A 27,451-nucleotide genomic window follows, 5' to 3' on the forward strand; every position below is an offset into this window, starting at 1 on the left:
ATGAATTTCTGATAGAGGGTTGGGAGGTTTATCCACCTGTTTAAAGTAGTTTTCTTCTTTTTGTATTTGGAGTCCCCCTTTTCTCGTTTTTGTTTTGTTTTCACCTATTACATTCTTGCCTTCTCAAATATATATATACCCACGCATTCTCCGTCTCTCAAAAAACTAAAGGTTACATGAATATTATAGTTAGGCTCACATTTCACTTCTAAAAAAACATAGAAATTCAGCAGTTACCGTTACCTGAGCTGACTATAACTTACACCCCCGCAATGCACTATTTATGACCTCACATATTACATCACTCATGACATGGTGTGTGACATCGCTGATGTCATCTCAAATGATATTACTCATGACATCATCCACAGCTCCACTCACACACCCACTCACACCACCTGGCTCCCATACACTGACTCACACACCCACAAAACCATTTGCATACCTATTCACAAATCCATACAACTTGTCACACACCCTCTCACTCATCCATGCAAATACTCACATACCTCCTGCAACAGGGTGTCAATGGCCAACCATTTATGCATACTGTTCCTTAACGTAATGTTAATGGCCTAACCCACTTCATTAAGAGGAAAAAGGTACGGTCTTGCATTGCATCGAACTTTCCAGACATAGCCATATTGCAAAAACCCATATTTCACATCTGGAATCTAGTAAATTGAGGAGAGATTGGGTAGGTCATGTTATTAGTAGCAGTATACTGCCCTCCTACTTTTCCGATTCCCAGTTGTCTTTAAAAAGGTTTGGAGTTGCCATTCTCGTTCATAGAGCTGCACCGGTTACTGTCTTTAAAACATTGATGGATCCATCGTCTTCATAAAATATAAATGTAGGGATCAGATTTTGATTGTGGGGTCAGTGTGGGCTAAGCAGACTATTCACTGAGTTTGGTTCCACCATGGCAATTATGGGGGGAGACTAGAATATAGCGCTTGATCCCCATTTAGATCATTCTGGTCCAATGGATAGGGCTAACGCATGAGATAGAGCAATCTTGAATGGTGTAGTCAGTGAGCATGGTTTGAAGAACCCTTGGCGGTTGTTACACCCTAGGGATAGGGAGTATGCATTATCTCCTGTGTCCATGGGTCTTGTTCTCCGGTCGATTTCTTTTTAATGTTCCATGCTGCGTTAGCCTTCATGAATGATTGTAGTATTGTACCCGGGTGACTCTCTAACCATGCCCTAACAGTTTTGGAATTGAATTTAGGACACGTGCCCGCAACATCAAAGCATTGGGAGACAAAATGTCTCCCCTTTACCGTAACCCGGAGAGTAAACAAAACCGTATTTGCCTGTTACATCAATTCTTACTAGATAATGAATCATCTACAAAATCAACGCAGATTTTATGGGCAGCAGGGAAATCCACTTTGAGAGGTATGCTCATGCGGTATTTAGCAATTCTCAAGCTAGAAATTAGTGATACACAATGTTGTTTGGAGGGGGTAGTAAGTGATCTTAATGAGAGGGTAGTACGTGATCTTAATGAATCATGTGTGGGCATCCCACAACGGCTTACTTAGGTCAATTACAGCAAGCAAAATATGATCTTAATTTCCATTTTACTACACAAACAGAAAATACCTTCCTTTGTTTGAAGTTGCATCAATATGAACAAAGTGAAAAGGTAGGCAGGCTACTTGCAGATCAGTTGCATCAGCGAGAGTAACACTCCAGCGATTCATAGCGAAACACACGGTTTACTCACACACCCAGTGCAAATCACAGAAACGTGATGCTGCTTCTGAGCACATTTTGTTTCAGGATCTCCATTTGCCTTTCTTGTCCGAGGAGGTTAGGCTGCTGCTGAAGGGAGAGATCACAATGGAGGAGATCTCAGAGGCTATCAGGAGTACTTCAAATAATAAAGCCCGGGAGATGATGGTTTCCCAATTGATTTTTATAAGATAAACATAATTGATGGTTCTGCTTCGTTATAGGCTTTATAAGGAGCTAGAGGGTGAATCTGTCATTCGACCAGTGTTTAATAGAGCGATCATCGCCCTAATCTTGAAGCCTGAGAAAGATCCTACAAATTGTGTGAGTTATCGTCCTATTTCACTTCCTAATGCAGACATGAAGATACTTGTTAAGGTCCTTGCAACTTGCCTCAAGAAAGTTGTTTCTAGCCTTATACATAGCTCTCAAGTGGGATTTAGTACCAAGTTGTTTTTCTTGAAATCACATGGGTCTCTTGTCCAATGTAATATGGCCAGTTCAGAATGACCCAGATGACAAGCTGCTGCTTTCTTTAGATGCCGTAAAGGCTTTTGACCGGGTTGAATGGGGATATCTTTGTCTCACCTTAGGTCTAGTTGTTTGCCCAAATTCAGTGACTATTCTCAGCCCCTTCAGTGCAGATTGATTGTGGAGGTCACATATCAAAGCCCTTTCTAATTTTACGAGGCATGCATTATGGCTACCCACTGTCACCTTTGTTCCTTTTAGCATTTGAGCCATTGACGGTGGCAATACATTAGTCTCCCCTTTTTCAGGGAGTGGAAACACCTGTTGGTGCAAGATCTTATTATACACGGATTATATCTTGTTGACTTTAAGTGATCCTGCCTCCTCTGTTCCCCAACTCATGGCTTTAATCAAGACTTTTTTTTAATTTTCTCCGGATATAAGATACATTGGTCCAAGTGAGGCAGAGAACCATGCAAGGTAACTTTGGTCTCATATGAAAGGCCTCAGGTTTGAAGTACTTGGGTCTGCTGATAAATAGAGGTTTGTATGATATGTGGTTGAAAATATTCAGCCCTTGATTATTAAGATGGAACAGGACTTTGTGAGATTGTCCACCTTACAGGTCTCTTTCTGGGGTAGAGTATAAATGATTAAGTTGGTGACTGCTCCTAGATTCAACTATATCTTTGGTATGCTGCCCCTTGTTATTCCTGCTTGTACCCCTCATCCCATAAATAGGAGTAGTAAGAGGCTTATCACGGCAGGCAAGCGACTGTGACTTTAATCATCAAGGTTACATGCGGATTCTAGGTCAGGTGGTCTTCAGTTCCCTGATATGCTTCTTTACTATTGGCTCAAAAAGTATTGCAAATGGCTTATCTGTTGGTTCCTGTTACTGACCAACCAGATTGGGTGATATGGGAGCAGAATACAGTTAATGCTCCTGGGGGCTTAGGTATCTTGTACAATTCTCATGTCTTAGCAACCCCACTCTGTCCTCTGACTATTAGGGCTATGTGTGCTGATAGGAGGGATATGCACTTTTGCACTTTTGAGAGCGGATAGTACAGTTCACAATGACACACCACTTTGGAATAATGAGAGAATCATTGTAGACCAAAAACCGTTTAGTTGGGCTTTGTGGGAAGAATGGGGAATTAAAATAATTGGAGACCTCCTTGATTGGGACTCGACTCATTCCCTTAGGCCGATAAAATCAGATTTTTCCCTTCCCCAGTAGCAACTTTGGAAGTATTGGCAAGTGTGACATTGCTTGAGAGGTAAATTAGGACGAGATCCAATACATCTCCCAACCTCGCCAGTCGTGGACTACCTCAGACTGTGGGGCCTTTCGAAGGGTGGTATGTCTAATATTTATCAAATACTTGTTGACAATTTGTACTCACATGAAATTTGTCTTGTAGCTAAATCCTATTGGCAGGAGCAGTTAGAAGTGGAGTATTGGTAGAAAGTCTTAGAGTATCACCATCGCTTGCTCAGAGAAGCACACTTAAAGTTTGCTTATTTTAAAATTCTGCACAATTGGAATTAGTCTCCTTTCAAATTGTACAATGCTCATCTAGTTCCCAATGCAGCATGCAGTAGGTGCTGTAGCGAAGCATGCGTTGTACCACATGCTTTGGTCATGCCTTGCGAAAGATTCATATTGGTGTTTTATATAGGAAATGCTAAATTAAACTAGTTTTATTTCTTTACATGACTTTGTTGATTTGGATAATACATCCTATTGGCATGGATGGATGGCAATGGCTCTTATGGTGGCCAAGATCTGTATTTTAAGGCATTGGCGTACTACACTGGTGTCCACGCATCAAGAGTATATAGCTGAGCTGTTTAGATTAGCTACATATAAACGCCAATATACAGGGTTGAAGATCAAATACATTTTTTTGATGAGGTTTAGGGTCCCTTTTCCTAGGCTTTGTGATCATCGACTATTTTCCTTTGGCATGTGACTAATACTTTCTTTTTCAGATTACACTAGGATGGTGTTTGGAGTGCTTTCATTTTAGGATTAGTGTTTGGGATGATATGCTTGGGGCTTGTGGTGCTATATGTTTGTTTAAGAGGATTACTTTTTATGTGGGGGAGTGTTACCCTAGGTATTGCTTAAACTGCGTTGGTTAAACATGATTACCCTTCTGTTCCTTATTTATTTGTTTATTCATTTATCCTTTCTCTTTCTTTCCTCTCTTTTTTCTTCCTTTATTATGACCTTATTATTCCTTATTGTGATCTTATTTATTATTATGTTTCTGAGGTACATTGTGGGGTACTTTATACGTTATTAACATTGCTTTCGTGTATTATAAAAATCACAATCAAGAAATGTTTAAAAAATAAATAAAATGTTGTTTTCATTGCTTGTGCTAATACTCATAGTGACTAACACAAAAGAGGGATTGTACTGTGTTTTTTGTAACCCTGGGCGTAGTTCGCGGAGCCGCACTCCGCGGAGCTACGCGCGTGCCGTTTTTCGTCTTCGGGAGCGCGGTGCGCGTGTTCGGGGCGCTGCCTGCATGCTCGGGATGGCTAGCGCGCTAAGTTACCCAAGAGGTTTGTCCCGCCCGCGTGCGTTCCCTTATTTCCTGTTCCGGGTCACAAGTAACGTGTTCGGGTTGTGCAAGACATGTTCGGGAACTCATCTTCTCGTTCGCACTACAAAAGTGCGTGATCGCGCTAAATATCGCGCGAACCTACATGGTGGCACACGCGACCGGGAAAAAGCGAACGCAGAACCAAGGTAAGCCATTGCCGCGCTCGCGATAATGTTATTCAGCGCGCGAGAACTACGCTACGCACCGGATCGCGGAGTAATCGACAGCTACGCGTTCTCCGCGGAACGCGGAGTTGCCGAAACTCCGCAAGCTCCGCGAACGGAGCGTAGTTCTTCGCCCAGGGTTAGTTTTTTGTGAGACAGACACTTCATTTGCTGTACATAGAAAAAATTAATCGGTCCATCTTACCTTTTTTTAGGAAGTTTAATCACTCAGAGTATGTTAGCATGTTCATGATAGTTTTGACATTTAATGCTTACTGTCTAAGAGGACCCTCATTGACTTGGACAATTACAGGGAAGGTGGCCTGCAGGGGACAGCAGACGACTATTCCCGTGATTGGATTGCGCAATTGATTTTCTTTCTTTTTTTTAAAAGCAGGCTGACATCTTTTTAGGAGCTGGTGCTGTTTAAAAAAAAGTTTACCATTTTGACAAACCTTCAGTGAGAGTTGGTAGTGGGCCAGTACCCACTCCCCATTGAGTGATCACCAGGGGTCTCAAAGGGCAATGGGTGCAATGCAAAACATTTCCCTTTATAAATCAGTTTGAAAGAGACTTCTAGATGCAGATTCCTTACATTTGAATTTACCAGGCGTCGGGTAGATAGAGTTTCTACCATGTAATGCGTTACAGAAGGTATGTAACTTGTTTGTTACCATCCCAACTTTGGAGTTGGTAACTAATCAATGGTTTGTGACTGGAATTACTGTCACAAACCATTGTTACATGATACAATTAAGAAGGTGTGCCAAAAACACGTTACTTCCAAAATGCGATTCAGGATAGGTTTCTGGTGGCTCAGTGGACTAATGCGTCCACTTCAGGGGCCTGTGTTCGACCTCATGGTCACAGGTTCAAATCCTGGTTTGTCCACTCAGCCTTTCATCCATCTGAGGTCGATAAAATGAGTGCCATTGAGTTGGGTAACAATAAACATCTATTATTCAGCACCAAGATACCTCCGGGTGAAGGTGCACTTTACAAATACACATGTTATGCTATGTTATGTTAAACCCATTTTATGATTATGTAAAACCTTTCGGAATCACAAAATAGCTCTGGTATTTAAGAAAATGTGATTAGTGACAAACTCTGCAATTATTTAAAGATATGCAAGGTTGCACGTGGCCCCAAGTGGGTTAGAAGCTAAAACAAGCATTGACACAGCCAATAGGTCTCGCCATTGGGACCTTATAAGTATTTAGCCATGCAGTATATTATCCTAAGTCCTACAATATCTTCTGTCAACAAAGCTGTCTGTACAAAACAGGAGAGAGACAGAATGAAAGAGGAGGGCTGAATGAGTGGGAGAAGAATAATTCTGGAGCTGTTGCAGGTCAAGACTGAGGAACATCGGAAGAGCTGCATGTTATTCAAGTGGTTGGATCACTATGAAGGGTTGTTTTGCCATTGTACCCTTTTGCTTTTTCACAACATCATCTGAAGTACAGAATACTTGATTCGTTTATTCTACAACTGTTTGGTATGGAAGAAGCGGTCAACTTCCATTTCCAGTAGAGACTGATTTTTAATGTGCCAGTTTAGGCACAACACTTTAAAACAATCTGCCTCTGCGAAAGGCGATTTGCTCAGTTTCTGACTATCCAACCTGCCAACTGGGGGTGCATTTGACCGCCAACTTGAGCTCCTGCAGGATTTGTTCTGCCCTCAAGATGTCAAACTGTTTGTGACTCATCTACCTCCACTTGACACAGAGTTCTGGCCAAGAAGCCTGCCTGAGAGTGGAAGAGCTGCCTAAAGTGAGAAAAACATCCACAAAAAGTGGCACCACAATTTACAGGGACACTTTCCCACAGCACCCTGGAGACTGCGAATGATGCATGAGTAAAGGAAAGTGCAGGTGGTTGAGCTGATCTAGTGGTCCAGGGAAGAATGGCGAAGATCTAAAAATTCATAGTGGTCAACACCAGTGTGGAAACGTTAGCGAAATTGCTCTCATGGACCAACAAAGGAAACGTTGTGCTTCCACCATTTCCCCGTCCTACACCACAGCCTTCCTACCAATTCCACCTTGGTGGGTATCACACTTGGGGGTGTAGACCTTCCCCAAGATGGACTTCAGGGGTGCCCAGGCTTCCTGGGATTTTGAAAGAGTTTCAAAGTGTTGAAAGTCTAATGCTTGCGGGAGGCCTGAACAAGAGATGTCTGATTCTGTTCTTGTGTATGCAGGCCAGAAGAAACAACTGGCGGACAGGGGCAGTGCTAGTGGTGGAAGTTGAAGATTGCTAAAGAAATTATTTGGGACCCTGCACTTATATTGTTTTTACAAAGTAAGCACTGCAGCCAAATAAGTGATTTTTTACCACATGGCCATGGCACTCCCTTACCTTCAGTGACATCCGGGGCCTCTATAAAATAAGCTGGACATGTATGCATGCAATATGTTCTTCAGGAACAGTCTTTGGTCATTTTGTGAAGGCGGGATTAGCAAATGTATTATCCAACTGATTGTTAACATAAAAGCACATCTAGCGTGATAAGGCAAAGATTTAAAAACCTACCGCTAAGATCTGCAACGCATTAACATACTCTAATCTTAGTGGGCGCACTCAGCATGTTAATCTTCAGAGGTATCCATACATATCACTGAATTGTGTTAATATCACCTATTACAGTGCTTCGAAACGGCAAGCCTGTGATAGCCGCTACCCACATTTGCATTACATCACAGTTATTCTTCTTAAAAGTGAGACGAAGCCATAGGATGCAGTACACTGGTTGTGCTTGCTGCATTCATTTACCTGATGTAGGGGACCAGGGAGTCGACCTGGTGGAGGAGGACGGAGGTGATGAAGGAGAAGATGAAGGAAGCCGAGGGCCAGAAGCACAGTCCCTGCTGGAACCACCACATGGTCTTGCCTCTGTCCGTAGATGACAATACAAACTATCTGGGGATATTTAAGCTCTTTTAATACAGCACCTGTGGAACGTAGCGCATCACAAAATGAAATAAACACAGAAACGAAGTACAGAAACCTGAGGGCAGGAGTAGTCCCCAGAGGGGGGCACACCATGCGCACTCCAGTGGCCGGGAGGCTCAGAAGCACCAACCCCGTTCAAGCGCTACCACAGCCTCACCGCTTCACATGTGCCGCTGTTAGTTTATACAGAATAGCCACGTGAGTGGCCCAAAATGCGATGTTGTACAGCTGCTCGTCTGTGCTCACTGCGAGTACTTTCAGTTTCCATTCTGTGATGTAGGGGCAGGATGAAGCCAACAGGAAAGAGCCCCTTTTTTTCTACTTTTACAAGGTCGGCAGCCTTGGTGGTGCAATTGCGTACTTTTCAGAGGCTGGTGACGACAACGATGAGGAGCGGCGATGGACTGCTGCCTGGGTCTGTTTGCACAATGTGGGCGGAGCAGCATGGGGTCTTATGGTCTAGCTCTAAACTGGAGCTGAATCAGGGGACGTGTTTAATCCCTGGCGGGCAAACCCGTGTTAACTCCTTGCGCCTCAGTTCCCTTTTCTGTGAGAACTAAAGTGCTAATAAGGAGCATAATTCCAGCCAACAGACTTTGGGGTAGATAAAAAAAAACACAAACTTGTTTAAGAGTAGACCGAGATCAACAAGCCACAACCTTGTTTAGGAGGAGACGGGTGACAAGGGAGGACGAGGGTTTGACAGGCAGGGGAGAGAGAGAGTTGAGAAATGTAAAGAAGCGCACACAGCCACGCTAATTGGAAACAGATGGCCCCTGCGCGCCGCTGCTCGCTCCCGCAAGGTGGATGCCGCCACAAGCACAAGTGTTTGAAAAGTGCAGACCAATTCCAAAAGGTCATCTCCTAGAGCAGCGCTGCGCTAGGCTCGACCTAAAAATGTATTTGCTCATGGGAACCTCAGGCCAGCAGCCCTCGGGTACAAGAATAAAACCACACATGCCACAAACTTTTCATGTAATGCCTCTAAAATCTGGAATGCTCCACAAACCCAAGTAAGATGGATACTATCTCTGGCCCATTTTAAGCATCTATTATAATATCTGATAGTCATCTAGCTGCAGATTCCTTACTTAGAATTATCCCCAAGCACCATATGGATCCGGATTTTTTTTTTTACAGCAGTACCTCTGCCATTTGGCGACGAGCGTCTCAGTAGTGACATCATCTTCTGGATGTGACATCGACAGAGTCCATATAAGCCCTCCCCTGATGTCAGTTTTGTATTTTCTGCCCTTACAACATGGATCCAATCAGCAGTTCCTTAAGCTGTTTTTTTCCTACCTCCATAGTTTTGTCGAATGGAGCTATGTGCCTTTAAAAACAACTTCTTATGTCCTCAGGGTTTAAGCCTTGTGGAGGACAAATGTCTGCCATGAACCCTCAGTCTGTTTGGCTGTGGTGCCCAGGGAAGCACCATGACTCAGAGGACTTTGACTGAAGGAACGTCGGATAAAGGTTTTAGCGATGTGGATGTGTCAGTCTTCTAAGGCATCCCATTGATGTTGGTCCCCCTCCGCGCTCCAAAGATCAGCCACCGGTCCGATCCAAGAGCCGTTCCCATGGGTGTTGCTCTCCATTGATGTCCAGAGGTAAGTCTCTATACGGTCAAAGTTGCGGCGTCAACCAACTTTGCCACATAATGCCACCCCTGATCTTCAGCTGAAGAGTCAGTGCACAAGTCAACCCCGTGTCTTCCAGCCTACTCTGGAGCAGGGGCAACTCTCTTCATAGTATTTTTGGGTCTTCTCCTTCCCCTGGAGCATCCTCAGGCTTCAAGGGGGTGCACTAGGCCATGACTGTGCCCACGCCAGCTAATACTCCCTCGGCTTCAGTTAAGTTTCTGGATTCTAAATCCGTTTAGATGCCGGTGCATAGCCCTTCAGGGTTACCACCTTCAACATCTGGGTCTGGTCATCCGACTCTGACATTGTCTTTGAGGTTGGGCCTACTGACTTTGATGACGGTGCTGTCGGCATCGCTTGATGCTTCACCACATCCCCTCTCCATCAACAAGATATCACCTTTTCGGTGCAGGATGGCGTCAGATGCAGCCCAGAGGACCCACCCGTCTCAGAAGCCATTTCTCCTGTTTTTCCTTCTGAGGAACATGATGATGGTGGTGATGGAGGGGGTTTGGAGTTTTTCCATCCCGTTGAGTTCATGGTTCAACCGCTTATGGAGTCAAGCTTATTGATTAAGCTGGGGGAAGCCAGTGGCTTGGAGTCTTCTCTGGTGTCTGGCATCCTGTCCCCTCCTGGCTCAGCTTCAGAGGCGAGCTCCTCTCTGGCGTATAGGCTCAAACAATTTTGTCATTTTGGATGTGACAAATCCTTCTATGGAAATGACAACAGACCCTTGGCATACTGTATTGAGGCCAATCAGGAGTAGAGCTGGTGCTTCTTTAGAGTAAGGCTCTTTTTGATATTCTGTTGGGGGCTTGGGCTAAGCCCAAATCGGAAACCACTGTGGATCATTCTGTTTCTCACTGGCTCCTGGATATCTGACTTGTCTTCTTAGACATCAAACTCATCAGCGTTTTGTAGTTCAGGCTGCTTTGGCCACCCAAAATGTGTATATATTCCCTGCTGTCTCTCCAGAAAGAAAGACCAGAAAATTAGACTCCAGTGGCAGGCATATTTTTTCGAAACCATTTCTGGACTGCGACCCTTCAATACTTCTTGTGTTCTTGAATGCAGCTCCCATGCATTGTGGGACTCATTGGAGCACCTGCAGCCCTCCCTTTCAGAAGAGACCCGGAATAATCTTGTCTCATTGGTACGGGATGGGCAACAAGAGGCTAAACTAATAATTTGCTGTGATATTTACACCACTGATTCTGTAGGTCAGGCTAAAGCTTCTTCAGTAGCACTATGTTGACGTGGCCGGTTACTCACCTTGGGGTTTTCAGGGGCTGTTCAAGCCACCATGATTTATATATCTCTTGATGGCACCTGTCCATTCGGCACGCATGCTGACTCTGATTTCCAGAAATGTAGAGTTAATGGAACAAGGAGCAGGATGCCTGGACTGGGCATCATTTTTGCTCAGGCCTAATTCTTTTCTAGTGCGTTGGCACTTCTTGTTGTTCAGCTTTCACTATGCACTGGAAAGAAGAATTGCTGACTATAGCTAATGGATGCATTGGGTATCAAAGGCTTATCTAATGCAATGGTCAGAACCCACCACTACCGCAAAGTAAGCTTGGTCCTGTGCCACCATCCTTCCTGTCTTTTCCCTGCTTCATTCCAAGAGAGAATGTTATTTCTTGTTGCATTCTGGAATGCCTTATTCCCTTTTTTCCTATAGACATTATTTGTTTATCAATTCTGATTACAGCCATTGCATTTTCTTACAGTATTGGTTGTTCTTCAGATGTCGCCATCTCACCCCTCTTGTTTGTTGGTGTTGTGCAAATTGTTGTTTTCGGTTTTCCTTCAGGAACATGTACCCCTGCCACATTATGGTTCCATATTTTTGAGGATTGTTTTCTAAGGAGGCTGGGGTCTCCCTTACTAACCTTTTCCTGAATGTTCTTCTTCATTATACCAATTCCACCTTATTTGGTGAATTCCGTCTACTTGGAGGAATTTTTTCTTCTGTCCTCCCTCTCTTCCTTTGGAGGATGTGGGTCAGTTTTTCCCTTTTTTTTAGTCAGGAATGCATCATGTCTCCATTTGAGACATTTCTTTCTACCTCATTTCTTTTCGTGCTTGTATTCACTGCCATCCATTGTTTTCGGTGTTTCCATTTCGTGGGGCTTTAATCCTTTACAGTTATGATGCTCGATCTTTGCTCCAGGAGTGTCAGGCAGTTATTGCCTGATATCTCTGTCTATTGGATGGAAATTGTTATCTGTCTGTGCCTTATGTGTGTTAGCCTTTATTTAGACTATACCTTTGAATGGACCCCGGGTGGTGGTCTTTATTCCCTTCATGACAGAAGTTTTCAAACCTGCTGTTTTCTTTTGATTTCTTGTTAGTCACCTCATGGTAGCTTCATTAGACAGTAGTGTTGGTTCATGGGTGGTTGCTGTTATTTTCTGGGGCTGGGAGGTGCTCCTCCACTCCCTCTCTCCTTTTATATGGTATTATGTTGCTGGTTTCCCAGCTTGGTGTTACTATTTGTATATCTATAATTTTCACTCTGTTGCTATCGCATCTTTAGTGTATTACCAATATATGTTGGTATTTATATGCATTTTTTGATAGATACCTCTATTGTTCGGGGGTTCCTTGTTCCTACACTGCTTCCTGAGGGTGGTCAGGGGTAGCTTCCCCGATGGGGATGATAATACTTTTTGTGTATTCTGATAGACTTGTGTGTAGGCGTATTTATCCATAGATATATATATATATATTTCTATGGGTGTAATGTATGTGTTTACGTATATACAGATATATATTGCAAGTAAGGTTGTGCTGCACTATTTTCATAGGGAGTACATACCTGCTTTTATCACTGCGCTTCTCCTGGGGCTCTAGTTAGACCTTTATCTGGTCTTAGCTTATGTATTTCCTTTTCCCTTCTACTCTGGGCTTCTATTTTACATAGTCCCAGAAGGTTGTCTTCTCTCTAGGAGGGTTTTCTCCGCCTGAGAGGAACCTCTACCAAACGTTGTCGTTGTCCCTCTTCCAATGCTGTTGTTCAGCATTGTAGAGATGTCTCTCTCTATCGTGGATTTGCGCTAAGATTCCCTTTCATCTGTGTCAGAGGGTGTGGTTAGATAACGTTCTACTTTGCATGAGAAGAAGCTGGTGCTCTAATTCAGTAGTATGGGCTGATGTCCTTGGTCCTTTAGCATTATCCCTCTGGTGTGGGTAGGTTGTCCACATGTTTCTCATTCAGGCTTCCCACAGTCCTTCTAGTGGAGCATCTTCTTTGCTTGTTTTACAAGGCCATGCGCCGCGTATTTGAGCAGGCAACACATCTGATGAGCCTTCGGGCCCCACGGGGTTGGAAGGGGCCCTGTCAGATTCTACACTGTTGGCTCTGGCCACGGCGTCAGTGGGGTTTCAGATGTACGATAACGGACATGGGTTGATGCCTGTCATGATACCGCCACCTCCTCTAGCGTCGGACACAAAGTCGGTGCCTGTTGCGCCTCGCCTATCCCCGATGACACATAGTTGGAACAAAGTTGCTCAATGCCGATTCCAACGTCGATTGAACATATATTGTCGCCTGAGCACTTTGTGGATGTGTTAAGCTCGGGAGAGGAATAGGAGGGGTCTATGGACCCTCCTGAACCCCAGGATGACTCTGCGGAGCAGTTGGACTGGTATGGGGAACTTGGGGAAGCCAGTGGACTGGACACTTCTCCAGATCCTGCCATGCTCTCTCTGCCAACTGGCATCCTATGCCATAGTGGTTGAGGGCAGCCGAGGTCCTTCGACTGGAGCTGCCCTCAGTGGCGGTAAGGGCTAATCTCCTGACTGCAGTGCTTCAGCCTGGGCCTTCCACCTCAGAACCCCTTTTGCCCTTTAATGAATCGCTTACTGATGTCCTTCTAGGCACATTGTCCAAGACTAGTAGAGGGGCTCCTGTGAATAGGACAATCGCCCGCCGCCATCGCCCAGCTCCTGGCAACCTAAAGTTCCTCAGCCAGCACCCCACCCCAGAAAGCTTGGTGGTGCAGACCTCCACATCACAGGGGCTGGATTCATTAGGAAAGAAATTGCTTTCTTCCTCCAGCCTGGCATTACGGTCTTTGAATACCTTGTGCTTATTGAGCCGTTTCTCCCACTCCCTTTGGGAGATAGTTGCACAAGTGCTGCCACAAGTGCCGTAGGAGGCCCAAGCTGTGCTCTCTCAGGCAGTGAAGGATGGGAGAGATGAAGCACAATTCACCATAAGGTGTGGCCTTGATATAACAGATTTGCTGGGTAGATCGATTTCCTCGACAGTGGCGTTGAGACGCCATGCCTGGCTTAGGACAACTGGCTTCTCAGGAGATGTCCAGGCAAATCTGATGGACATGCCCTTTGTTGGAACCCGCCTTTTTGGGCAGATTCGGCCCTAGTGAGGTTCAAGAACTCTCGAGCTGAGGCCAGATCCTTGGGCCTCTCTTCCACTCCTCATAGCCAGTATACCTTTTGCCCTTTTTGTGGCAATGGAAGGGGTTTCCAGCCGGTCAGTCCTATCCCAGCCACCACCCGGTGCAGGCTTCCCAAGCCGGGCAGGGATGCGTTTCATTCTGGCCCAGGAATGGAAGCCAGAAGTCGTCTGCCACCCTGCCCTCAGCAGCCGCACCCTCTAAGCACTCCTAGTCTGACTCTGCAAGACCACACCTCTCCAGTTGGGATCGATCATCATCTCCCCCACTGGAAGTCCATAACAATAGACCAGTGGGTCTTGCAGATTATTCAGGAGGGCTATTCTCTGGCTTTCCTTTCTTTTCCTCCTCCCATTCTGCCAAATCATGAAGGGCTGAGGATTATTTAAAATTGCTCCACGAGGAAGTTACAGCTCTCTTGGCCAAGGGAGCTATAGAAAGGGTTCCGGTTTTAGAAGTAGGTAGTGGCTGTTATTCCCGCTACTTTCTGATTCCGAAGAGAACAAAGGTTTGTAGCCCATTATAGATTTTCGGAGCGTCAATATCTTCCTCAAGAAGGAGAAATTCAAGATGCACACTGTAGCTCAGGTCTTGTCTGCCTAGACCTAGAAGACTGGATGGTAGTGTTGGATCTGCAGGATGCATATTTTCACATTTTATTTATTTTTCACATTTTTAAAGCGCTCTGTTACCAGACGGTGTCCTGGCGCTGACTGACCGCTCCTAGCTTGACCTGAAACTTATTGTTTAAAGAGCCATGTTTTCAAGGCCCTCCGAAAGGACATCAGATCCGGTGCCAGTCTGAGGACCTTTGGCAGGGCGTTCCAGGCTTTCGCTGCTCCCAGGGAGAAACTCCTTCCCCCCCAACCGGTTTTCCTGACTCTGGGAACCACAATTATCCCCTGGTCGGCTGATCTAAGTGATCTTGCTGGTATGTACCACTGGAAGAGCTGTGTCATACAATAAGGGCCTACTCCTTTGAGTGCCTTAAATACTACACAGAGCGCTTTATATATAATTCTTTTGCGCACTGGTAGCCAGTGTAAATTCACCAGAACCTGGGCGACCGAGGCAAATTTCGGTGTACCCGTGATCAGGCAGGATTTAAAGTTTGTTAAGCAGCCCTTGTTGAGCATTAAGCAGCAAACTGTTGCAGTAATCCAGGCGTGACATAATCAGTCCCGTCACCACTGTCTTACTGCACTCATCTGGGAGAAAAGGCAAGACTTTGTGTACTGTTTTCAGAGCGTAGTGGGTTGCCGAGGACAGCGCATTTACTTGAGGTCTGAATGACAATGTATCATCCATCAGGATCCCAAGGTTTTTGACCTTAGCAACTGGGGAGGGAGGGACACCCATTTCCTCCGGCCACCACCTTGGGGTCTAAAAATTCTCTCTGGCCCCAAACAGGAGAACTTCTGTCTTGGATGAGTTCAACTTTAGGCAGTTCTCTGCCATCCAGCTGCTGATCGCACGCATGCAGTCTTTGAACCCGTTGGCCGTGCCATCCTGTCCCCCGGGTAGCAGCGACACCACAATCTGCGTGTCGTCCGCATATGATGTTAAGTTAAAGCCAAAAGATCTAATAACAGGGGCCAGAGTGGAAACGTATACGTTAAAAAGAGTCGGACTCAGGGATGACCCCTGAGGGACCCCACAGGGGAGCACAAACGGGTCCGACTCTAGATCTCCTAGGGCCACCACCTGGCTCCTGCCGGAAAGGAAAGCCTGAAATATCTTGAGAGCTTTACCCTGAATCTCACAGGCCTCTAAACGGTCCACCAATAACCTGTGGTGGACCGTATCAAAGGCCGCGGACAAGTCCAACAGGATCAAGGCGGCTCTCCCTCCTGCATCCATCACTGTTCTGATATCTTCTGCCGACTTAATCAGGGCCGATTCTGTGCTACAGCCCCATCCTACCGGGACACAGGCGATACCTGCGTTTCAAAGTAGGCCATGAGCATTTTCAGTTTACCGTGCTCCCCTTCAGCCTTAACAGTGCCCCTCAAGTGTTCACCAAGGTGATGATGGTGGTCGCAGATCATCTGCGCAGGTTAGGGGTGTCAGTCTTCCCCCTACCTCGACGACTGGCTGTTGAAGGCCTCCTCGCCCCAGGCTGCTGTATCCCACCTTCAGACTACGACGAACCTCATGCATTTGCTGGGGTTCTCTATAACCATGCCGAAGTCATAGTCACACCTGACTCCTTCTCAGACGCTCCCTTTCAATGGAGCTGTTCTAGACACAGTGCAGTTTCGAGTCTATCCTCCGGAGCAGCGATTCCAGGATATTCAGGTTATGATTCTGATGTTTCAGCCTCTATCCTGGATTTCAGTGAGACTGACTCTAAGACTGTTGGGCCTCTTGGCCTCCTGCATCCTGTTAGTAAAGCATGCCAGGTGGGGTATGTGGGCTTAAGGGTATGTGGGCTATGCAGTGGGGCTTGAAGTTCCAGTGGGCACAGCATCCGGGAAATCTCACCAATGTGGTTCATATCTCAGAAGGAACTACGAAAGATCTGCAATGGTGGCTGATCAGCGGCACACCCCTCTCCCTTCCCCAACTAGATCTCACAGTCATAACAGATGTGTCTTTTCTGGAATGGGGCAGCCATCAGGGAGAGGTGGAGATCGGGGAACACTGGTCTCCAGCAAAGTCGGGGCTCCACATAAATTTGCTGGAGCTCCGAGCTATTCGATTGACATTGATAGCATTTCTTCCCTCTGTCAAGGAGAAGTTGGTGCAGGTGTTCATGGACAAAACCACCACCATGTGGTACTGCAACAAGCAGGGGAGGGGCAAGGTTGTGGACCCTGTGTTGGGAGACCCTGCATCTCTGAACATAGCTGGAACAGCAGGGCATAACCCTGGATGTTCAACACCTGCCAGGTTCTCTGAATGCTAGGGCAAACGATTACAGCCGTTGATGCCTAGCGGATCGCGAATGGCATCTCCAGTTGAAGGTGGCGCAAGGTCTCTTTCAGCAGTGGGGAGAACCTTGGTTAGATTTGTTAGTCTCTGAAGAGAAAGTGCAGTGTCAGCAGTGCACGCTGGAGTTTGCAAGGTGGCTATCACTCTGCATCACCTTAAGTTCCGAATGAAGCTCAGGCCTGCTGTACACCTTTCTACCCATACCACTCCTGCCCAGGGTTCTGAAGAAGATCAGGAATGACCGGGCCCAAGTCTTCCTTGTGGCTCTTGAATGGGCAAGGAGAGTCTGCCATCCAGAGCCTCTGGAGATGAGCCTCGATACTCCGATCAGCCTGCCTCTTCGGGAGGATCTTCTGTCACAACTGCAGGGGAGGGTTCTCCACCCGAACCGGTCAACCCTGCCCCGTCATGCGTGCAAATTGACCAGCAGCAGTTGATGGCTTTAGACCTTCCTCCTGAAGTATGTAACCTTATTTTGGCAGCCTGGTGGCCCTCCACTAAGACAGTATACACCTACCGTTGACAGAAATTTGTACTATACTTTACAGAAAGGTCTATTGACCCTCTTTTTGCTTCTCTTTTCAATGTCCTTTTATTCATTCTGACCCTTGCCCAGCAGGGCTCTGGTGTGGGAACTCTCAACGGTTACTTCTCAGCTCTGTCTGCTCTTTTGCAGCTGCCAGACCAGCCCTCTCTCTTTAAGTCTCCTTTTGTGCATAGGTGTCTAAAAGGTCAGGCTCACTTGTTTCCACCCACACAGTTTGTTATACCACATTGGTACCTTAATTTGGTCCTCACCTACCTAATGTGTGCTCCTTTCGATCCTTTACATAGCTGTCCCTTCTGGCTGTTGACCATGAAAACAGCCTTTTTAGTGGCGATTACATCTGCCCAGAGGGTGAGTGAGTTGCAGGCGTTATCTTGCACGCCTCCCTATCTGATGTATTTTCCAGACAGAGTGGTGCTTCGCACCAAGGCTTCATTTTTACCAAAGGTTGTGATCCCTTTCCATCTGACTCAATCCATCACGTTGCCCACCTTCTTTGCTCCCCTGCATCCCTCTAAAGAGGAGGAGCGTCTCCACCGACTGGACCCATAAAGAGCAATGTTGTTCTACCTTGACCCCACAAAAGAGTTCCGGGTGTACAGCCAACTCTTTTTGGGTTACGTGGGAGCTAAGAAGGGAAGGGAAGGGCAGTGCAGAAAAGGACCATCTTTCGCTGCTTTGTTCTCTGCTAGATCTGCTATGTCCTGGCAAAGAAGCAGCTCCCTGCGGTATTAAGGACCTATTCCACCAATGGAAGGGCTGTGACTACGGCCTTGGCTCTGGATTTGCCAGTCCTGGATATCTGTCAGGCAGCAATGTGGGCATAAATTGAGATCGGTACCAGCACTGACTGCCCGCTGGTCAATAAGGACCAGTTCCTGCCTAATCGGGGTGGGAGATGAGAACGTTGGCAGGTGAAGAACACTTTTGTATTTTCTTGTATTCATTTTGTTTAATAAGCTGCTATTTTTGCCCAATGACCATTCACTGCCATAGGACAGTGAAGGGGAGATTTTGGCCCTTATAAATTCCAGCAATGGATATAGGTTTGTTTTGGACTTGGTCCTTTTTGCAGGGTCATCCCTAAACTTGTTGCCTTCCTCTTCTATTTGTTCTGACCTGTTGTTGGCTGTTTTATGACTCTGGACACTTTCCCACTGCTGATCAGTGCTAAAGTGCATATGCTCTCCCTATTATAAATTAATGTATGAATTAGTGATTCCATGATTGGCTGGTTTGGTTTACCTGTCAGACCCTAGTACAGTGCACCAGGAGTGCCTAGGGCTGGTAATCCAAATGCCGCAAGTGGGCTTGCAGCACTGGTTGTGCCACCCACAGAAGCAGACTGTTAAAGTGTGTCTAAGGCCTGCCATTGTAGAGCCTGTGTGCAGTCTGGTACTGCCATGCTGACTGGGCAAGTGCACCCACTTGCCAGTCCCTAAACCTTCCATTTTCTTCATATCAGACACCCCTATGGTAGGCCCAAGGGCAGGGTGCATTGTAAGTATAAGGTAGGACATGCATTGGTGTGTGTGGCATGTCCTAATAGTGAATTACAGCCATTTTCGCTTTTCACTATTGCAAGGCTACCTGTTCTCCATAGGCCAGAATGGGCAGTTAGATTACTACGTTTTATAATCCTAACTGACTCAGGAAACATGGTAAAATCTCAAGTTTAGTATCCCTGAACTCAGAATGATAAAATACATCTTTTAGTGAAGTTTATTTTAACATTCTGTGTTTGAAAATACCACTTTTAGAAAGTAGGCATTTTCTTGTCTAACTATCCAAAGCCTGCCTCTGCTAGGTTGTGTATTCCTTGTCTGGAGTTTAAGTGACAGGGCTGGGGGATTCCAGGAGACAGAATGAGTCAGCCAAGTGGTGAATAGAGAGATCTGCATCTAGATGGGTGGGAGGGGTTGCACCTCGGACCTGAATAGGGATGTGCCTGCCTTCCACAATGCTGGCTCCACCTCCTGTGGTTTGGCTGATGTCTCTGCCCTACACTGTGAAAGAAGAGAAGGAATCATGTCAACAAAGTCCTCCAGGGCTGTGCTTTCCCTCCACAATGCTGGCTCCACCTCCTGTGGGGCGTCTGATGTGTCTGCCCTGCACTGTGAAAGGAAAGAAGGAGTGTTGTCAACAGAGTGCTCTAGAACTCGTTTGGACTGGGCAAAGGCCCCCCTGCCCTCAGAGGACTTTGGGGTATAAATATTGGGACCCTGATCCCAAGAAATAAGATCACTTTTGGACAAACAAGAAGAAACCTTTGCTGAGGAGTGGAACCAGAAGAAACTGAGAAGAGACTATCCCTAAGTTGAAGTGCTGCTTGGAGGATTGGCCTGCAGTGGTTGCCTGACTAGCAAAGAGAAGAGAAAGGGACTTTGTGTACTTTCATCAACTTGTAAGGCTCTCCAAGGGCTTGGAACGGAGCCTGCCTCTTGCTGAAGTCTCAGGGACAACAGACTTCAACCCCCAGCTCCCCAGAGTCCTTTTTGAAGTGCCTGCTGCTGTTCTTCTGAGGGACTGCGTGTCGCAAGGAGCTGGAAGTGCGACTCAAGAGGAACAAGCGTGTCGCTGTTGCTGCTGCTGCCATCGTATCTTGGATGTCGCCGCTGTAGCTGTCGTATTGCACCGCATCGAGAGAAGCTTCTCACAACTAAGAGGAAGCGTGTCGCTACTGCTTCCATTGCATCTTGGATGTCGCCGCTGTAGCTGTCATATTGCACCGCATCGAGAGAAGCGTCTCGCAACGAGGAAGAAGTGTGTCGTCGTCGCTGCTGTTGCATCGTGGATATCGCCGCTGTAGCTGTCGGATTGTACCGCATCGAGAAAAGTGCCTTGCATCCACGGAGAAGCGTGCCGCCGTTGGAGCTGCTGCCGTCGCATCTGGATGTCGCTGCTGCCGTCGCATCTTGAATGTCACTGCTGCCGTCGCATCTTGGATGTCGCTGCTGTAGTTGTCATATTGTGTGGAAGCGTCTCGCAAACGTCGGAGAAGAGTGACGCAGCCGAGGCTGTTGCCGTTGCATCGCTGAACAAGGGTGTCGCCGCTGCAGTTGACGCATCAAACCAAGACGTCTTCGATCATCGGAGAAGCGTGCCGCATCTGGAAGATCTTAAAATCTTTATTTCTTTGCACCGGAACTTTGCCGCATTTCCATCGCTGCAACACTTTTGTCGTGGAACCGTCACGCATCGTAAGGTACATTGACTTAAAGCGTCGCATCTTAAGAACTGAACTAAGTTAAAACTACCATCTTAAGTATAGTATTGTGGATTTTTGTCGTATGTGGTCTTGTGTTAAGTCTATATAAAGAATACTTATTTTTAATATACAACTTTGTGGTGTCTATCTGTAGTGTTGTCACTGGATTACTGTATGTGGTCAAAAATGCTTTACACACTGCCTCTGAGATAAGCCTGTCTGCTTGTGCAAAGCTACCCCCTTACCCTGACTAGAGGCATGGGTCCCTATTTGTCACAGGTACCTACCTGTGCCAACTAGAGACCCTCAAATCTAACAGTTTGGCCCTAGAAACTAATTTGAAAGGTTTGATAAAGTCACCTGAAAGGTCAGAGCCTTTGTTTCAACTTCCTTTTGGTGCTGTGCACGTGAGCCTCTTGCATCTATGAGCACCCCCAAATAATTATATGATCGATCCACTGTCATCCTATAGCCCTTATAAAACCAGCTACTGCCTTGGTAATTTTTCTTTCCAAAAGTGACTACCTTGGTTTTCTTCAGATGGACTGCCAAGGTGTTGACTGTTGTATAGGTATGTAGCTCGTTTAGTAGTCGTTTTAGCCCAACTTGTGTAAAACTGAACAGGGCAAGATTATTGGCATATAACAAATAGCTGTTCTGTTCACCACCTTACTTGGGGGAGGTGACAGTTGAAGGAATCAAGGCAGTGCAACAGGTGGGTGAAGAACTGATTTAAAAAGATGGGGGGCAAGCACACATGCTGCTTTACACCCTGCGTTGGGGGGATTTTCATTGATACACTAGCTCCATCTCCTAGTTTGATGCGAATTCAAGTGTTGTGGTGCAGCTGAATAATTGACTCCAGGAGTTTCGGAGGGATTCCCCATTTCATTTGTTTGGCCCAGAGTGCCCACCTTGGTACATAATCAACTTTCGCTGACTTCAACTTTGAAGTCAACGAAACAGCAAAATTGACAATGTGCCGGATTTTGTGGTGAATTAAGTTAGATTCTTTGGGATAATCCTCTTTGACTCCACCCATAGTCAGAGGTCTTCCAAGAGCAAATTGGCACACAATTTAGCTTCATTGTTGAGAAGCACAATAAGTCTGTAATTGCTCAGGTTCGATCTAGAACCCCCTTTGTGGATTGGATTAATTATGGCCCAGCGCAATGACTCGGGTATTGTAGAGGTCCTAAGGCAGTAGTTGAGGAGGGAGCACAGCCATGACTCGGGTACTGTAGAGGTCCTAAGGCAGTAGTTGAGGAGGGAGCACAGCCTTCCAGCCCAGAACGGAGTGCCCTGTTTGGAGAGTGCTTGGGGGAGACCGTTGGGCCTGGGAGCCCCTTCCATTCTGTCCTTCGATATTACATGGACCAGCCGTTTCGTCAGGATGGCTTTATCTATGTCAGTGCAGGTGATCAGTCTTGATCTTGAAATGAGGCAAGGTTGTTAGTTGTTTCTGGACTTTGGAGGCCCCCATCCGGTGCTTGGCCTGCAGCCCAACTTGCCAGTAAGTAACTGGAGAGAAAGGTTGCCCATTTTGGTTCGGTAATATTCGCACAGGCTAAGCCTGCTCAATCCATTTAACTGTCTGTTTACCAAGGCCCAAAAAAATCCTAGAGTTAGGTTTCTTGATCTCACATAAGAGGGTTACCCAAAAGTGTTTTACATTTCTTAGCTTATCTGCAAGAATTGCTTGCCTGTAATTTTTCTGCGCTTACTTGAATGCAACAATTAACTCCTTCGATCCGGGGTTCTTCTAAGCCCCCCTCATTGCCATATTGCGGGTTTCTTAGGTTGCTGATTTGTGGATGAGACGTTAGCTGGATTAATAGGGCAGAGCCATCGAGTTGAACAATAACCAAGTTATGCAATGGCATTGGAAATTCTAGAGATTTGTTCAAAATTCACACATGGATAGTGACGCTGGTGCCAAACATTTCAGGACTTATTCAAATATCTTGTTTGATAGGCAATTGGGTTCTGCCATTTGTGAGGCTTTCTATTGTTTGTGTGATTTATTAGCTTGAATACCAATTTGCAATTTCGTTTTTTTCTCCTCACTTGCAGTTAAGTTAATACTGCTGAGATCTGCAAGTCGAGGAGCTGGCTTCTCTGGTTGTGCTTCGATATCTGTTCTAGGAGCTTTCCCCCAGATGCATCAAGCATCCATTTTGCGATTCCTTATTAGCGAAAAATAAGGATTCGCTAATAAAGAATAGCAAAATGCTATGCATGAAGAAATCGCTTAAAAAATTGCGATTTCTTAATATTCCTTAATTGCGACTCGCAAATTGCGAGTCACAATTAAGGAATACCTCCCATTCATTCCTATGGGCCTAGAGGCCCGTAGGAATGAATGGGAAAACATTCTCAATTTGCGATTAGCAATTAGCGAATCGCAAATTGAGAATGCAATTTCAAGGGTGCAGGTGTGTCCAAAAGACACCCTGTTGCACCCCTGAAATTAATCTGTGCACATATGTTGCGCACACACATGCCCTAAGGGCATGTGTGTGTGCAACATGAAACTTTGAAAAATGCACAAAAGTGCATTTTTCAAAGTTTTTGCAAATTACCATGAAGTTCAACTTCATGGTAATTTGCTCCCCCTATTAGCGAAATTGCTAATTTTTTTACTTTGTTGCATTGCATTTAAGAAATCTCAATTTGGGATTCCTTAAATGCAATCGCAATTTAAGGAATCTCAATTTAGAGATTCCTTAAATTGCGATTTTTGCATTTGGGAAGATGCATCCAAAATGCAAAAATACCGGTCGCAAAGGGGCAGATTCTGAGAATCTGCCCCTTTGCGACCAGATTTTCCTTTCATGCATCTGGGCCTTTCTTCGGTGCGTCTGAAGAAAATCAGTTTGAAGTGATTTAGCCATTAGTGCTCGGGCACCTTATTACTAAGGATCTCTCTCATATCTCACCTTTACGATGACAGAATTTTCTCAATCCCGTTAACCTTCTCAAGTTACTCAAAACAGTCCATTTTGTAGTCGCAAGCAAAATATAACCCTGGCCTCTTGTAAGATACATTTCAGTTGGTGGGCACAAATGGGCTTTGTTGGTGACATTCAGGCATTAATCCATGTCACATTGAAACATCATGTGAACTCTATAGTTGTCTATTTTCAAGGCGAACAACCAGATGAATTACTGGAGGCTCACTGGGGATTTCCAATTCATGTATATGATTTTGAAAGCAATAACTGAAACAAAATCTGCTCAATTATCAGGTTGGCTGAATAATGTCTTCTTGGACATAAGGCAAGGACATGTGTCAGTGCCATCTTTCTGGTCTGTTCAGCAATTCTGTCAGTAACCTGTAGCCAACAGGACATTATCACTCTGCACTCACATTCTACGTTTTCTCTGTCACTAGTTATCTGGAGCATCTCCCGGTGAAATTTAGTCAATCTAAGAAGGCTGGAACCAGGTGTATCTTATCCTGTTTATTAAGAATGCTCTTTCAGCAGCCCACCACCAAAGGATTCAGATATGCAATTCATGACAGGAAGACTTGAATACTCTTAATTACTTCATGTCTTCTATAATGGTTTTCAGTCGTACTGCTTCCATAAATAATACAAAATCCGGGCTATCGATATAGAGTCATCAGAACACCTATTGGATTAATTGTTACTCCATTCTTGTCACATTTGGGCGAGGGGAGACGTTTGTATAGTTTCAGTATTGTAGCAGGCTTCTCTGCTCATTGTTAAATTCTTGTGTGCGTCAATGTTTGAGAAATATTCGTTATTACAACTCTTGAAAGCATATTTTGTATTGATCTGCTTCCTTTGTTGTAAAACTTGAATAAATAATGTTAAGCAAAGGTGCTGAGAAGTGAAATAAGCTTATAGCGTACATTAGTGCTGGTTATATGCCATATATTCGGCAGGAATGTGGTAGATTCTGGCTCAATTTTATAAAACTTGGTTCATATTATGTGTTACAGCAGCTATTGTATTGAATTGCAATATTTATATAGCGCTTACTACCACTCTGTGGGGCACTGAAGCGCTTGCCTACATTCTTGCCTTGTAGGGTGCATGGTTGGAAGTGAGTTGTGTTTGCTTTGATCCTGTGTGTAGGTATTGCCATCAGTACTTACTGTGGGTTAATGCAAGCAGTGGAGAATGTGTAAAATGTTAACACATTTCCTTTAGGACCGTGCTGTATAAGTAAGTGTCAAACCTTTTATCAGGGAACAACTGCACACCCAGGAAGCCCACTTCTTGACTGACATTGTTTTCTAGAAATGGTCACATATTTTACCTTCTCACTGTAATCCGACCACTTCCATGATGTATGTGGGATCATGAGGTGCTTGATTCTGGGTATAGAGTCATCTAGTTGTTACATTTTTTAACTTCAGAATAAGAGCGCCGTTCCTTAACTCTAGACTCTAGTTTTGATACATGTATTGAGCTTTTAGGGTGAACTCTAATAGTTACAGAATAAAGAACTTTTGATTGATTGACTCTAGACTGTTGTTTTCATTATGACATGTTACATTTTTGGGTCATCCTTTGTAATACTTGTGATTTCCCTGTTCTGTGGTGAACTAGATCATTGTCTTCAAGTGAACTAATAGCAATTTATAGGTTAGGTCTAATGAATGCTGATTGATATTCCAAGTTGAGGCCTGTAGGGTCTAGTTCAGGACCTTATCGTAGCCTAGTGGCAGACTGAGTTGCTGCACACCCTTAGGATGTTCAGATGTTTTATGTGCTTATCCTAAGGTAAAGATAGAATTCAGTCAGGTTGAAACATCACTTTTTCACCCTCCTTGCTACACTCCATGCTAAGTGCTGCAGGTTTTGATATAGAGATATTGTTGCTGTCTAACCATCATCTCATTATGATCTTAAAGCATGTGGCTAAAACCCTTTCCTTCTGCATCTTGGAGTAGGTAGTCACCGCTCTCCATAATTCTTTATTTCACTTCCAAAAGAGAAGATTGTTTAGTGCACTCTCAAATGTTTCTAAATAGCACTAACAGTTCAGTATCAATCAATCGAGGTTCATCCCAACACTTAAATCAGAGTGTAGTTATCTCTTCAAGCCGTGGACCTATTATACCATCATTTATATGACCTATGACAAATGCCAACCAAATTTCACTTTTACAGCGATTCTATTTTTTTTATAGATTCTTGTGTTTGGAATCCCATCAGCAGAGTTGGAATCACTGTATAGCTAAAATACATAACAGTGACTTTTATAACACATTTAGAGTTATGACCTATACAGCTCATTGTGTTTCATTCCGCCTTTCAGTCAGTGTTGTGGGTAGGTTTATGTTCCAGCCCCAGAGACCACCTTCAGGCACTAGTCTGCACATAATTTGTCTCTGACATTGGATCTGTAATAAACTCACAAGCTTGAATTATTCCTGGTTGTCTAGCTGGGAGTTTCTGCAGTGATTATACATTAACAGTAAAGCTAAAGTTCTATAGAAATACAGAAAAATAGTTTAATCTCAGTAGCCCAGTCATTTAATTTGAAATGGCCCAAAGTCTAACAATGAGATCAGAGCGCATTGAACTCCACGCGGCTAGAGGTCCAACTTTCTACTGCATGGCATATGGAAAAGTGTTCTTTTTTAAGCTCTGCTTAAAATCTTTCTCCTTTATTTAAACCTCCATTTTTATTACATCTGCTATTAGGTTTCAGCTCTCCAGGCACTTCTTTTCAGGATTGGTGCTTGGAGTCTGTGCTAGTGATTTTCTAGGATTTCTGTCAACATTGTTCAATCCTCTATAAAAGGCTTGTATATACCCTGTGCTTCTTGGGTCAAAAATGACCTGTTCATGGATGATCCTCGATTTGATTGCATCTGCTGTCTCCATTTGAAACATAATACCAAAAACATTTAAATCTGTTTCAGCTAGGACCATCAATGACTACAGGTTTTCACCTGAGGAGGATTCAGAAGAGAAAAATGACTGAATAACGGTCCTCAGGACTGAACAACGGTCCTCAGGTGATGTTGGACAGTTACTCTCCTTATTAGAGGCAAAACCCAGTTAAAGCCATTAAAAAGTCGTTCTAATAGAGATTTGTAACTGGAGATTCCTCACCTTAGAATACTCTTCAGATGTCAGACTACATCTGGAAAATCTTGAGAGTACCTTTGCGCGCCAGTAGGCGTAGTTGTTCTGCTTCTCATCATCTGTGTTGAAAGTGACAGTGCCTATATAAGCACCACCCTGGTGCGCTGACATCAGTTCATTTCGTTCGGTGCCAACCACGCGGATCCAGAGAGATACCTCAGTAATTATTTTTGTTGACATTTTGAGCTTTGCTCCAGTGTTCTAGCGCATTGTATCCCCTGCAAAATTATCAGGGTTGAAGCCTTATGAGGATTTTCACAGGCATATGTCTGTGTCCAACCCCCCAACCCCCATCTGGTTTGTCTCTGGGAGCACGACCCTCAAGGTCTGTGTCGAGTGCAGATCGATCCACCAAAGGTGATTTGTGAGCAGGCGAAGAAGCTCCTAGTATGGCAGCTGAAGAAGGCTCCACTCTGCTAATGTTCCCTTGGTATTTCATGGGACTATTCCCGGAGCCATTCCTGAGGACGTTCGTTTTCCCTCTCTAAGACTTCCCTTGTCGAGGTTGAGTTAGGCGAAAAAGTACAAGAAGAAGTCGAAGTGTGCTTTGACTTCACCTTTTCGACATTGTGCTTCTAGGCCCTGCTCCTCCATTCCGC

The 27,451-nt window shown here is 45.0% G+C and overlaps 1 protein-coding gene across 3 annotated transcripts in view; it reads left to right on the forward strand.

The window, feature by feature from the left end:
* Nucleotides 1-27,451, forward strand: part of CFAP221 (cilia and flagella associated protein 221) — a 661,487-nt gene that overhangs the window by 527,733 nt on the left and 106,303 nt on the right. The gene's annotated exons all lie outside the window — the stretch shown is intronic.

The sequence above is a fragment of the Lissotriton helveticus genome, chromosome 3_1, assembly GCF_964261635.1.
Source record: "Lissotriton helveticus chromosome 3_1, aLisHel1.1, whole genome shotgun sequence".
In the NCBI taxonomy this organism is placed as follows: Eukaryota; Metazoa; Chordata; class Amphibia; order Caudata; family Salamandridae; genus Lissotriton; species Lissotriton helveticus.